Below are 14,664 nucleotides of genomic sequence, written 5' to 3'. Positions count from 1 at the left end.
GATGAACCAACCACCATTTATTTACTCATTTTCTTATTGCTGGACATTTAGTTTGCTTCTTTTTGTTGTTAGAAATAAACATATACAGTATTCGTTTACAGCCTTTTAATTCTTTATGCTACATTGCTCCCCAGTAAAACAATTTACACTTTATATGAGTGTGGGAACTCACTCTCACCAACTCTGCAGAGAGCTGTCAATGTGGCTGAACCTTGTTAACTTAATCTGATACATCATGGTGTTTATTTATTTATTTATTTATTTATTTATTTATTTATTTTTAATAAATTTTTATTGTTCATATTATTACAAGTGTTCCTTTCCCCCCCCCTTCCCACCCCACCCTCTGCCCTTTCCCCACTCCCCATTGTCCTCATCCATAGGTGCACAGTTTATGTTCAGTCTCTTCCCACATTCCCCTCTCCCCTTTTCCCCAAGAATCATCAGTTCACTCCCCTTCCATACCTCTGATTCTATTATATTCAACAGTTAATATTGTTCATCAGATTTTTTTTTTAATTTCCTTGGTTTTTAGATTCACTTGTTGATAGTTACGTATTTGTTGTTCATAATTTTTATCTTTATTTACTTTCTCTTCTGAAAGAACCCCCTTCAGCAATTCATATAATTCTGGTTTGGTGGTGATGAACTCCTTTAGCTTTTTTTTATTAGTGAAGCTCTTTATCTGACCTTCAATTCTGAGTGATAGCTTTGCTGGGTAGAGTATTTTTGGCTGTAGGTTCTTGCTGTTCATCACCCTGAATATTTCTTGCCATTCCCGTCTGGCCTGCATGGTTTCTGTTGAGAAATCAGCTGACAATCGTATAGGTGCTCCTTTATAGGTAACCACCTGCTTAGCTCTTGCTGCTTTTAATATTCTCTCTTTGTCCTTTGCTCTTGGAATCTTAATTATGATTTGTCTTGGTGTGGTCCTCTTTGGATTCCTCTTATTTGGAGTTCTGTGTGCTTCCTGGACTTGTAAGTCCAATTCTTTCCCCAGGTGGGGGAAGTTTTCTGTCACTATTTCTTTCAGTATGTTTTCGATATCTTGCTCTCTCTCATCTTCTGGGACCCCCATGATTCTGATGTTGGATCGTTTGAAGTTGTCCCAGAGGTTTCTTACATTATCTTCAATTTTCTGGATTCTCTTGCCTTCTAGCTTCTGCAGAGGAGTGTCTTCTGGCTCTTTATGTTCCAAATCTTTGACTTGATTCTTGCGATCTTCTATTCTGTTTTTAGGACTCTGTAGAATATTTTTTATTTCAGACAATGTATTCTTTATTTCTTGTTGATCCCTTAGCATTTCTTGTTGATCCCTTTTCATATCCTCATAGGTCTCATTTATTTTATCGGCCTTTTCTAGGAGTCTCTTGAAAAACCCTATAAGTGTGGTTTTGAACTCTATATCCAGTCTCTTTTTGTCCTCCATTTCTTTCGTTTGTGATCTATTTGGTTTAGGCATTTTCGCAGGCAGCTTTCCTGATGGGGGCGGGGTTTCAGGGTGGAGCCTACAGCCTTGGCTTCCGTCAGCCCCGCCCTATGCGACTCCTGAGACTCAGGGTCCTTCAGTACTTGTTGTAAGCACCTCTGAGAGAAAGGTGCCCTCGATTTTCGCCTGCTACCAAACAGTGTAAGCTCTCCCGCAATGGGCCCGAAACTGGGGTTCAGTTCAGTTGGAAGTGGAGTTGGAGGTGGCGTTCAGAGCAGTCTGGAGCCTGTCTCCTTCCCGCCAGGGCAGTCCTACGGCACAGCCGGCCGGCCCTTCTCTGCGCGCTGTGTGCGCGCCTCTGGGACCTCCTTTCGCTGCTTCCCCGAGTACTGCCTTACAGCCCAGCTCCCTATGGATGAGCCTGGGTCCCCAGGGTCTGGCCTAGAACGGGGGTTCAGAGCAGTTGGGGGCCCAGCACAGTCGGAGTGTTTATCTCCTTCCCGCTAGGGAACGCCAGCCAGGCACTCGGCCTCCCTCCTCTCCGGCTCTGTACTCGCCGCGCGCGCCGCGTGTCTCCGTACCTTGGGCTTTTACAGCTCCTCCGCGCTTCCTTCTGGTTTTCTCCTTGCTTCTCGTTGTAGAATTTCCAGTCAGTTGACTTTCCTGTAGTTCTGGGTAATGTCCATTTTATATTTTAGTTGTATTTTATTGAAATTGTTGCGTGCGGCTGCGGCTAGGTGCCTACCCGAGCAGCCATCTTGGATTCTCTCATGGTGTTTATTTACCATTTAAATTCCTGGTGAATAAAATTTAGCTCCTCTTCTTTGCTCATTATTACTCTTGATTAGGTTTTTGTTTTGTTTTTTTAATCCTCACCTGGGGATATTTTTCCATTGACTTTTAGAGAGAGTGGAAGAGGGAGAGAGAGAGAGAGAGAGAGAGAGAGGGAGAGAGAGAGAGACGGGGAGAGAGAGAGAGAGAGAGAGAGAGAGAGAGAGAGAGAGAGACATTGATTGGTTGCCTTTGCACATGCGATCGAGCCTGTACCCGAGGTACATGACCTTGAATGGAATTGAATCTGGGACCCTACAGTCCCCAGGCTGATATTCTATCCACTGAGCCAAACTGGCTAGGGCTTGATTAGGTGTTTATAAACCTAATTTTTTGTCTTATTTACTGCAAGATTTTTTTCCCCCAGTCTGTCATGTTTCCCTGTGGTTTTGTTTTTTTTCCTTCAGACTTATACTTTTTAAAAATTATAAAAGTAATACATATTCATGCTAGAAAAAAAGTTGAAAAATAAAATACACGTCACCTTTATGATCCTATTCAAAACCAAGTGTAAAAATATTTTTTGAGTATATGGACTGGTTATTAGATGAGAGTAAGGGATTATTGTTAATTTTAGGAGTGTATAATAGCAGGGTAAATATATAATTTTAAAAATAAGCTTAGCAATTAAGACTGATGACAGAAGGTTTCAGATTTGCTTTTAAAAACTCCAACACAAAAACAAACAAAAGGTTGGGGGAAATGATGTAAAACCAAACTGGGAGAACATGTTAACAGAGTAATGCATACATGTTATTCACTTCATTACTCTCTAACTTTTTGAAATCAGTGATGAAAAGGTTAAAGCATTATCTTTGCAGGAGATCTTCCAGGCTCTCCTGCCTGAAATTCCAACACCACTCCTGTTTTTGTTTTTTCTCCTTAGCACCTAATTGCTATTCGCCACATAATCCATGCTCTTATCTCATCTGGTTAATTTGGATTATTATCCCTCTCTGGCTGAAAGGCAAGTCCACCAGGATTTCTGTCTGTTCCGTTCCTTGCTCTTACCATCAGCAGTGCCTGACTACTCCAGTCATCATCGAATGAGAAACAATTATTGCTAATACTTTAAAATTACAGGTGTTTATTTTGACTTCACATTTAACAGAAGAAAAAAAATACTGTAGTAGAATAAAGGACTTGCTGAACATCAGGTCATGATTCCTAAAAGACCTTTCTAGCATTTAACAAAGGTCTCTGTGGCCCTGGCTGGTATGGTTAGTGGTTAGAGCATCAACCTGTGCAGCAGAGGGGTCCAGGGGTCCATTCCTGGTCAAGGGCCCTCACCTGGGTTGCAGGGCTGATCTCCATCCCCACACAGGGCACTCGTGGGAGGCAATCAATCGATGTGTCTCTGTAACATACATGTTTCTCTCTCTCTCTTCCTCTCCCCCATCCCTTCCACTCTCTAGAATCAACAGAAAAAATATCCTTACTCCTCCAGTGAGGATTTTTTTAAGTGTATTTCTCTCTATATATGTATATATATATTTTCATTATATGCAGAATATGTGAAAATCATCAAGGTTTTGGAGATATTAAATTTTTTTTCTGCTTGTATCTTAATAGGCATAAATTTAATTTCTAGGCAGTAAAACTTAGTAACTGCTTTATAAACATCAGAATAAACAAGCAAGTGTGTGTGTGTGTGTGTGTGTGTGTATGTGTATGTGTGTGTTTATTGTTGTTTTTACTTACACATCAAGAATAAAGTGGAAAAATAGGCCTACTTTTATGATTCTCTGGAGAAAATAAATAGGGAACGGCTGATCAGTGAGCAAACATCCTATAAAATGCCCTAGCTGATGGGAGAAAGCCTATCATGAAGAAATGATTAGAGCTACTGTATTTCCTTTGTTGTTCTTTTTATTGCTGTTTAAAAGAATCCATCACAGCCTATAGACAGCGCCTGGGAAGGCACGCAGCATTTCTTCAATTATTGTCAGCTGAACCCAAGGCGACAGGCAAAGCCATGTCTTGGATACACATCTTACCAAAAAGGCAGGTGTGTTCTCAGAATGGACTCTTTGCCCAGGTGTCTGGGAGTGGGTTTTGATATGTAAATTCAGTCAAGCAACAGTAATGAATAGGACTTGGACCCACTCAAGAATGCAAATAGCCCTAATTGGTTTGGCCCAGTGGATAGAGTTGACTTGCGGACTGAAAGGTCCCAGGTTCGACTCCGGTCAAGGGCATGTACATTGGTTGCGAGGCAGGCAGCTGAATCAATGTTTCTAACTCTCTATCCCTCTCCTTCTCCCTTCCTCTCTGTAAAAAAACAATAAAATATATATATTTTTAAAAAGAATGCAAATAATCTCCTTTTCTTGACTTTTGGTGAAACTTTCTGGTATTTGGGGTATAAAATAAACACGCATCAGCTCTGGGTCACTGTCTCTCCCTCAGAAGAGGACAGTGGTCCCACCCGGTACCAGCTTTTCCCTTCAATCTCTGTATCTTGTCTCTTTCTTTTATTTCTCAATCCCCAGCCCCTCTACTGGAAGAACTGGATCATCACTCTTTCTGTGCTGGATGTGGAAAAGAGAGACCACCCCTCCCCCCCCAATAACAGCCACCAATCGCTGGCCAGTGTGGAAAGGTGTCGCTGGGCAGACCTACTCAAGGGGCGGTAGGAAGAGGCCCTCCTGCTTCCCTGTCACCAGCTTCTTCCACCTTCTTCCCTGCTTCCCCCACCTTGGCCTGCCTAAGTCTTCCCAACGTGGGCACTCAATTTCCCCTCCCTCTTCTCTCCCAGTCCACCCAGCTCCTTCCCTCACACAGCACACTGGTTTCCAGCCCTGGGGCTTGGGCTCCCCTGAGAAGCTATGAAAACACAGACACTGCCCCTGCCGCCTGGGGCCCCCTCTTTGCAGACCCTGACTCTGCAGGTCTGGGTGGAGGCTGGGAGTTTGTCTTTCTGTAAGTCCTCCATTTGGTTCTGATGAGCAGGTTTCGTGTCCTTCATTCTTCTGTACATACCCCAGAACTTACCACAATGGTAAATGACAGGTGCTTAATAAATACGTAATGAATGAACCAAAGAGAAAAAAATTATAAAGCCCTTGTATATGTATACAAAACTTAGTGTCAACTCTTTGGGTTTTTTACACCCATCCTGTGGATATCATTGTTCCCCTTTCACAGAGGTCTAGAGAAGCGGAGCAACTTCCCCCAACTTCTCAGTGGAGCGGCCAGAGGCCACATCTTCCACCAGGCCAGTTCCCAGAGGCTAGGGGAAGGGGAAGAGTTTAAGAAGGAGAGAACATAGTCCTCATCCCCATTACTCAGCACAGGGATTTTTAATCTCATGGCACACATAAGGTAATTGTGAAAATTCTGCAGCACACCAACAAATAGATTTTGGTCAATCTGACAAAAAAAAAAAAAAAAGTATAATTTTGATTGATTGACCCAAAAAAAGCGATTACTTACACTTTTTGTTCCAAAGTGACTTTTATTTTATTTTTAAAAAATATATTTGTATGATTTTAGAGAGGAAGGGACAGATAGAAACATCAATGATGAGAGAGAATCACTGAGCAGCTGCCTCCTGCATGCCCCACACTGGGGATCGAGCCCACAACCCAGGCGTGTGCCCTGACCGGGAATCAAACCGTGACCTTGTGACTCCTGGTTCATAGGTCAACACTCAACCACAGAGCCACACCAGCTGGGCCCAAAGTGACTTTAAAAAACAAAAATCAGGTGTTTATACTTGTATATAAGAATTTCTGGTACCAAGAATTAACCAATCAGACACCACCTTAATATGAGACATGACCAATGACCTATATATATCTTTATGGTTGAAGACAGGGCATCACACCAGACAGCTACTGTTGTGTTGGCGGTTGTCATTTTTATTTGATAATCTACGGGAAAAGAGGTCAGTGCTCATGACTAAATAGTCAGGAGTTGCATGTTTTAGAACTTCTTGCTGCACACTGGTTGAAAAATTGCTGACTTAGTGGGCAGAGGGGAATGGAGGCAAGTGGGAAGGGGAGGAGAGAGAGAAAAAGAAGAGAAGGAGTCAGAAAAGAAGCAGAAGGAGGTTAGAGGTGACTAAAAGTATGAAATGAAACAAGAAAAAAACAAAACAAACAAACAAAAAAAACACAGAGCAAGACTTTGATGTATACCCGAGCAGCCTGGATGGGATTTGGGAGGAGGGGCCAGAGTGGTTTTGTCACAGGAGGCAGAGAAGGTTCTAGAGAGAACAGCTCCGAGGGTGTTGGGTCGTAACACCTATTTGTGGGGAGTAGACATGTGCCACTGGCCCCTGGGTTCGATGTCTCCCTTGGGGTCAGAGCACTGGGCCCAAAGTTTCTGTGAAAAACACCACCTCTGCTGGCTGCAGCCTCTGTCCCCAGGCCTCCTCCCCTAGGGCTGTGTGTTTAGGCAACTGCTTTGCGTTTTTTCAGAACAATTTTGGACGTGCAGGCTGCACTTGTGGAACCAGAATGTCTGGTCAGGACCAGTTAGTTACAGGACATCTGCAGACCTTCCTGGTGCTCAGGTCAACCACAGCCCAGGCAGCTGTGGGCTGAGCCTCGTCAGAGAGGGTGAACGGGAGTGGAGGCCGGAGCCCCCACCCTGGAGAAGGAAAGCTGAGTGGGGCGAGGCCCAGTCTCCGAGCCTTCCATCCAGGTGCCCTTAGAAGGTAGCTCTGCTCTGTTTCAGGGGCTTCTGGGGGACTCTGGCTAGGCCTAAAAACCTCGCCACAAGGAAATGCCAAGTATGAACGTGTTACATGAAGAGGTGCAGTGTTCTTTTGCTCCTTTTAGAGATGGTCTCTGCTGAAGAAGGCCTTGCCTGGAGCAAAGGAATGGACTGTATGAGTTCCAGAAGACCATCTGGCTGATGGTTCATGGTATGCAGGGCCGATGCCAGGTTAGGACACCCGGTGGCGGGACCTAAGTGCTCTTCTGGGAATGAGACAAACCTCAGAGAGGGTTTTCAGGATTAAGATAAGGCGCTGAGCTCATTGTAGCCTCCTCAGCGGTCTGGGGCAGGCCTGAGCGGAGGGAAGGAGGGAATGCGGACGCCATCAGGGCGGCTGGAATGCATGTTACAAAAACAGCCCGGAGTCCACAGAATCCAGCCAGGCGGGTGGGAGGTGCAATCGCAGCAAGCCAGCACTGGCAGGGACAATGCGGAGCAGCTGGCCTCAACTTCCTCATTTTATTTTTATTTTATTTTTAATACATTTCTTTATTGATTTCAGAGAGGAAGGGAGAAGGAGAAATAGATAGAAACATCAATGATGAGAGAGAATCATTGGCCGGCTGCTTCCTGCACCCTCCCCCGGGGATTGAGCCCAAAACCCAGGCATGTGCCCTTGGCCGGAATCGAACCCAGGACCTCTCAGTCCGCAGGCTGGCGCTCTAGCCACTGAGCCAAGTCGGCCAGGGCTCAACCTCCTCATTTTATATACAGAAGAATACAAGGTAACTCGTTTGCCCACAGTCACCTGATAAGGCTGGTAGATCAGTGACAGGCAGATAGTTCAAGGCCTTACAGTCCTTCATGAACCTCAGATATCCAAAGCCCCTGGAGAGTTCCAAGCCCTGGTCTGGAGCGGAGCCTTGGCTGCAAACCGCCGACGGGAAGACATCCAAAAGGTGAGGAGGAAGAACAATGAATAGGACTTAGAAATGGATCTGCTGGGCTCACACCAGGGACCCACAGTGGCAGCTGACATCTCTACCCTTTCTTCCTAAGCTCCCAGGATTACTGCCCAGTCCCGCCAACGTTCCCACAACTCAGGAGCAAGACCCTACTGATCAGCCTTTGCCAGCCCGCCAACAGGCATCCGTGGAGCCTATTTGCTCTGAGCTGTATGGCATCACCTTCCACTCACTCCCATTTCCTCCTCTCCCCCTTCCCTCCATTTATCTGGCTCACAGACAAGCCGTACCCCTTTTCGCTGACACTGTTGAAGTCCCACTGGTCACATCTACCTCACCCCGGATTCCTCTGGATACACAGCCTCCTCATGGGTCCCCTGCCTCCAGTCCTCCTCCACTTTCCCAGCAACTAGAGAGTGCGTAAACACACAAACCCAGTCATGTCACTCCCCTGAAAGCTGGTCACGGCACTTCAGAGCCCCCAAGAGAAAGCACCACCTCCTTGGGAGAGCAGACAGGGCCTTCGGGAGCTGGCCATGCCCAGTCCATCCTCGAATATCACCCTCTGCTCCGTGCTGTGCTGTGTCGCTCCCAGAAACCACCAGGCCTTTTCACATCTCTGGCTTCAGCACTTTTTTATATTTTTCTGCCTGAGATGCTCTTATACCCCTGGTCCTCATGGGATAGCTCCTACTCATTCAAGTCTCAACACAAAGCTGCATCTGCAGGGAAACCCTCCCCATCCTCTCAGGCAGAGGCTGGCATTTCTTTTCCTGGCTTCGGCGACAGCCCCCTCAGCACTCCCCGCCTGTGATCTAATCACCCATTTGCCCGTTGTGGTTGGCAGCCTCCGATAAGATGGCTCACAATGACCCCTGCTTCTTGGCATCTCTCCTCTTTGGCACCCTCCCCTTGAGTGGGGCCTGGGCTAATTGACTCCCTTCTGAATATAGCAGAAGTTAAGAGATGTTTTATATATATAACACACACACACATATGATTTTTTAAAATTGATTTCAGAGAGGAAGGGAGAGGGAGAGAGAAATGGAAACATCAGTGATGAGAGAGAATTCATCGATCAGGTGTTTCCTGCATGCCCCCATTGCAACCTGGGCATGTGCCCTGATTGGGAATCAAACCATGACCTCTTGGTTCACAGGTCAATGCTCAACCACTGAGCCATGGTGGCTGAATGGGATTAATTACAAAAAAATTATGGATTTGGATTTTGGTCTCTCTCTCTCTCTCTCTCTCTCTCTCTCTCTCTCTCTCTCTCTCTCTCTCAGAGCCCTTACTCTGGTGGAAGCAAATTGCTATTTTATTTTATTTTAACATATATTTTATTGATTTTTTTTTTTTTTTTTTTTTTTTTTTACAGAGAGGAAGGGAGAGGGATAGAGAGCTAAAAACATCGATGAGAGAGAAACATCAACCAGCTGCCTCCTGCACACTCCCTACCGGGGATGTGCCCATATGTAGAGGGCCGCCTGAGAAGGCACATGGACATTCTTTGAATTGTTAGCTGAGCCCGAAGCACTGGCAGAGTACCTTTGTCCAGGTGTCAGCAGGGGCGGGTCTAGATATGTAAATCCAGTAATGCTAGAGCCTAGTTAAGAATGCAAATAAGCTCCTTTGACCCTATAAATAAACCTGCTGCATGGCTTGGGGGATTGCTTGCTGCCTCTCCATCAGAGAGATGGCGCCCACCTAGCACCCAGCTTGATGAATCTATTTCTGCCTTCTGGTCTCTTTCTTTCTTAGTCCCCAGCTCCTCCACTCAGGAACCTGTCGTTTGTCGTGATGGATACGGAAAACAGAGAAACAGCCTTCCCCTCTCCCCACCCCTCCCACCCCCGCACCCATAACCAATGTACATGCCCTTTCAATCCGCAAACTGATGCTCTATTCATCTAGCCAAACCGGTTTTGGCGCAAACTGCTATTTTAGAGTAGTTCTGTGGAGGGGCCCAAAAACAGAAGTCTCTAGCCCATAGTCAGTAAGGACTTAAGGTGGGTCAACTGCTACATGAGTGAGGTGGAAGCAGATCTACCCCTAGTCAAGCCTCTGAGGTAACTGCAACCCAGTTGTCCTTGACTGGTTTTGTTGTAGGAGACTGAGTTAGAGGCACCTGGCTTAGCTGAGCCCAGATTTCTGATTCATGGGAACGGAGATAACAAATGTCTGTCGTCTACTCCTCTCACTTTTGGGACAATTTGTTACACAGCAATAGATAACCAATACACATGACTTCTCCCTTGGTCTTAGAGCTCCTGGGGGCTAACTTATTCATCATGAGAACTGCTGGCGCAGCTCCACAGGGAAGTGAAAAGATCCTACAAGTTTTGAAAAAAGCAAAAACAAAGAAAACCAAAAGAAAGGTTTCATTCAATAGATCCAGAATTAGGATGACAACAGCCTTCTGAACATTAACACTGAAAATTAAAGCACAATGGAACAAGACATCAAAATTCTGAGGGGAAATTATGTCCAGCTTGGCCAGTGTGGCTCAGTGGTTGAGCACTGACATATGAATAAGGAGCTCTTATGAGTCAGGGCACATAGCAGGATTGTGGGCCTGATCCCAATGATTCTCTCATCATTGATGTTTCTATTTCTCTCTCCCTCTCCCTTCCTCTCTGAAATCAATAAAAAATAAAAATAAAAAAAGGTATGTTTTTTTAAATTATGTCTCTGCCCTAGCCAGTTTTGCTCAGTGGATAGAGTTTTGGCCTGCGAACTGAAGGTCCCAGGTTCAATTCTGGTCAAGGGCACATGCCCAGGTTGCAGGCTTGATCCCCACTGTCGGAGGCAGGCAATCAATGACTCTCCCTTTTCATTGATGTCTCTATCTCTCTCTCCCTCTCTTTCCCTCTCTGAAATCAATAAAAATATATTTTAAAAAAATGATGTCCAACCTACAGCAATTAAATGTGAATGTGAAACATTTTCAGTGAAGATTTCAAACATTTACCGATAACACACCCATTTTCTCAGGAAGCTACATGAGGATGTGTGCTGCCAAAACAAGAATGTAAATGAAGAAAGAAGAAATGGGATCCAGGAGCCAAGAGCCAATAAAGTGAGGAGCAAAGGGACTCTAGCTGATGGTGCTGGGACATCCCAAGACAATAGCGCTGGTAGGGACCATTCCAGCCTGGAGCCGATCAGAACGCTAAGATAACACCTAATGTTTTAGTATATATATTTTTAAAATATATATTTTTTTGATTTTTTATAGAGAGGAAGAGAGAGGGATAGAGAGTCAGAAACATCGATGGGAGAGAATCATCGATCAGCTGCCTCCTGCACCCCCCCCCCCCAACAGAATGTGCCCGCAACCAAGGTACATACCCTTGACCGGAATCGAACCCAGGACCTTTCAGTCCACAGGCTTACGCTCTATCCACTGAGCCAAACCGGTTTCGGCATTTTTTGTATATTGAATAGAGATTTATACACAAATTGGGGAGAGTTTGGGGTTCAATTAATAACAGATGTACTGAATATTAAGCCAATTTAAAAAATAAGACAATTATTAACTCTAGCAAAAACAAAATGTTGTGGAGGAAAAGTAATTGTAGTATAGTACAGGAGCTATGAATAAAGTTTTCAAAGTCAAGATACTGATCTAAACAAAATTACAGCATAACTAAATTGGGAGGAAAGGGAGATGGGAAGTTTAATTGACTAAGCCTGTGTGGTAGGGATAGAAAGAGAGAGAGAATCTCTCAGAAGAGAAAGTAAATAAAGATAAAAATTATGAACAACAAATACGTAACTATCAACAAGTGAATCTAAAAACCAAGGAAACTAAAAAAAAAAATCTGAGGAACAATATTAACTGTTGAATATAATAGAATCAGAGGTATGGAAGGGGAGTGAACTGATGATTCTTGGGGAAAAGGGGAGAGGGAGATGTGAGAAGAGACTGAACATAAATTGTGCACCTATGGATGAGGACAATGGGGGGTGGGGAAAGGACAGAGGGTGGGGTGAGAAGGGGGGGGAAAGGAACATTTGTAATAATATGAACAATAAAAATTTATTAAAAAAATAAATTAAAAAAAAGAAAGAGAGAGAGAGAAAAAAAAAAAATCCCAGTGTTCCACAGTGAAAAGTCAATAGATAACGTAGATCGGCTACAGCAGTTGAAAGTGGTTGCCTCTGGGGAACTGGAAATGGGCCTTGAATTGCAAGAGATAGTTGTTTTTCATAGCAAGTGTTACAGAACTATTTAACTCGTTAAACTATGTGCAAGTATAACTCTATTAAAAATTAAACTTAAAAATATACCACAATTTCTACATATAGAAGGTACTCCATCAATGGTAAACATTGTAATTCCTTCCATATGGCATCTTCATCAGACAGCTTGCTATACTTGCAGGTGGATGCATATATTAGGACACTTGGTTGCAAAGGGAAAAGCCTCAACTCAAAACTGGGGAAAGCATAGAAGGAGATTGCAGTGTGTCACGTCCCAAACAAGCTTCAGGCATGGCTGGATCCAGGCATTACATGGCAGCAGTGGAGATTTCTCTCTCCCCATTTCTTGGCTCTATTTCTTGTTTTGACTTCATTCGCAAGCAGGCCCCTCTCACAGCTTGGCGAGCTGGCCTCCAGCTCCAGGTTTCTATCCTACAGTTTCGCGATCCTAATGGAAGGAAAGTGGTCTCTGCATGGTCATGGCAACAAAATGCTTGGGACAGACACTCATTGTTCTGGTCGGGGTCACCTGCCCATCCCTGGATGGGTTGCTAAGCCAAAGGGCTAGAGCACTATGATTGGCTAAGACCGAGTCATATGCCCACCCCTGGAATCATGGACGAAGTGGGATTAGAATGGCCTCACAAAGGAAATGTGGGTGCTGTTATTAGAAAAAGTGAATATAAATGATGAAAAAGTGAAGATAAATACCCTCCTCAGTGCAGGAGCTACTGGGTAGGAACCCTCTGACCACTAGACAATCGGCCCATTCCCTCTGTTCATGAGAGCCATTCTGTACTTAAAGACATGTCCCGTATTTCCACATCTCATCGCTGAGGAAACAAGCTTAGATCCCCCAATTTCCCTTGCATAACAGTTTCTGGACCCCGTTCTTTCGTGGCTCTCTTTCCCTGGATGGTGAGTAGTGTCAAAATACTGAAATGTGGCTCCCAGAGCGGAATGAAGTTCCAGATGTGTGGCCTGGCCAGCCTGGAGGCCCCTGGGATGCCCGTCACCTCATTTCTCCTTGTCTGTGGGGCACCTTAAAAGCTCACTAGCTTTTTTAATTATTGTAATGCATTATTGGCTCATATTCAACAACTGTCAACATCTCTTATTATATGAGCTGTCCTTAAGTCAGGGGTTCCTCATTCTGCATTCATGCAATTGGTTCTTTGAACCCAAATAAAGGACTTTGTCCTTGTTAAATTTCAACTTAGGTAATCTGGTCTCACTACAGCAGTTCACCAGGGTGCTTCTAAATACAGATCCTGTTTTCAGTGCTCTCTCCAGACTTTGCATAATCCACCTATTTGACTGGCAGGCATTCTCTCTATTTTCATCCAAGAAGATAATAAAATAAATTAGGGTCAAAGATAAGGCCTTCTAGCCCACTACCGAAATCCACATGGTAAGTCGTGGTTGCCCAATCAGGCATGGAGCAACCCAAAAGGTCACAAGGTGGAATGGCTAAGAGCTTGGACATGTGACTTTGAGCTAGCTTACTTAACCTCTCTAGCATCCCATTTTCTTCATGTGTAAATGTCAGTACTAACATTTACTATCCTAGGTCTACCAGAACACATTACTACAAACTAAATGGCTTAAAACAACAACAGAAATTCATTCTCTCCCAGTTCTGGAAGCCAGAGCTCCCAACAAGGTGTCAGTAGGGCCGTGCTTTCTCAATCCTTGTCATTCCTGGGATTGCAGCTCCATCGCTCCATCTCTGCCTTTATCTTCACATGGCATTCTTCTCCGCGTGTCTTCTTCGTGTTTTTGTTTCAAATTCCCCTCTTATAAGGGCACTAAGTCATTGGATTTAGGGCTCGCCCTCATCCAGTATGACTTCATCCTACCTAGATGACCTATGCAAAGCCCCTATTTCCAAGAAAGGTCACATTCACAGGTACCAGGACTGAGAACTTTAATATCTTTTGGTGGGAAACAAGTCAACCTAGTATATAAGCAGTATCCGTTTTCATATCCCAACTATCCTTCTTGGCCCAGGTTCTGAAGAGCATTTCTATTGAAAGCCTTGCTGCAATCTAGATGGCCAGGTGTCTATGCACCCTATCCTATAAGCCAGTCAACCCAATCTACTAACCCAGGCGGGAGCACTGGTTGTTACCAGGAGCTGTATAAGGCTGTTCTCTCCCTTCCTACTCTTCAGAGATTCTGATGGCATCTTCCCCTGGGGAGAAGGTCAAAATCTGAGGGCTGGGGAGAGAGTATGGGAGGAAGGAGGTCATAAAGTGGAATGGCTAAGAGCTTGGACATGTGACTTTGGGCTAGTTTACTTAACCTCTCTAGCATCCCATTTTCTTCACATGTAAATGTCAGTACTAACATTTATCATCCTTTTAGGGTTTAAATGGCATCCTAGGGTAGCAGTGGCTATTGCTATTGTTAGGGCTCCCGCTCCTGCTGTGAGTTGCTAATGATTCGACCCTCATTGAAATCTTCAATGTCCCCCTGAGGCAAGTTCTTAACGTCACTGAACCTGCTTTAGGTTTCTGCTTCTGCAAAATGAGAAACCTATCTTGGTGTTGTGAGCACAGAGTACAC

This window comes from Pipistrellus hanaki (genome assembly GCF_964339955.1).
Source record: "Pipistrellus hanaki genome assembly, chromosome: 2".
In the NCBI taxonomy this organism is placed as follows: domain Eukaryota; kingdom Metazoa; phylum Chordata; class Mammalia; order Chiroptera; family Vespertilionidae; genus Pipistrellus; species Pipistrellus hanaki.
The sequence above is the reverse complement of the archived record's forward strand: the minus strand, read 5'-3'. Positions refer to the sequence as shown.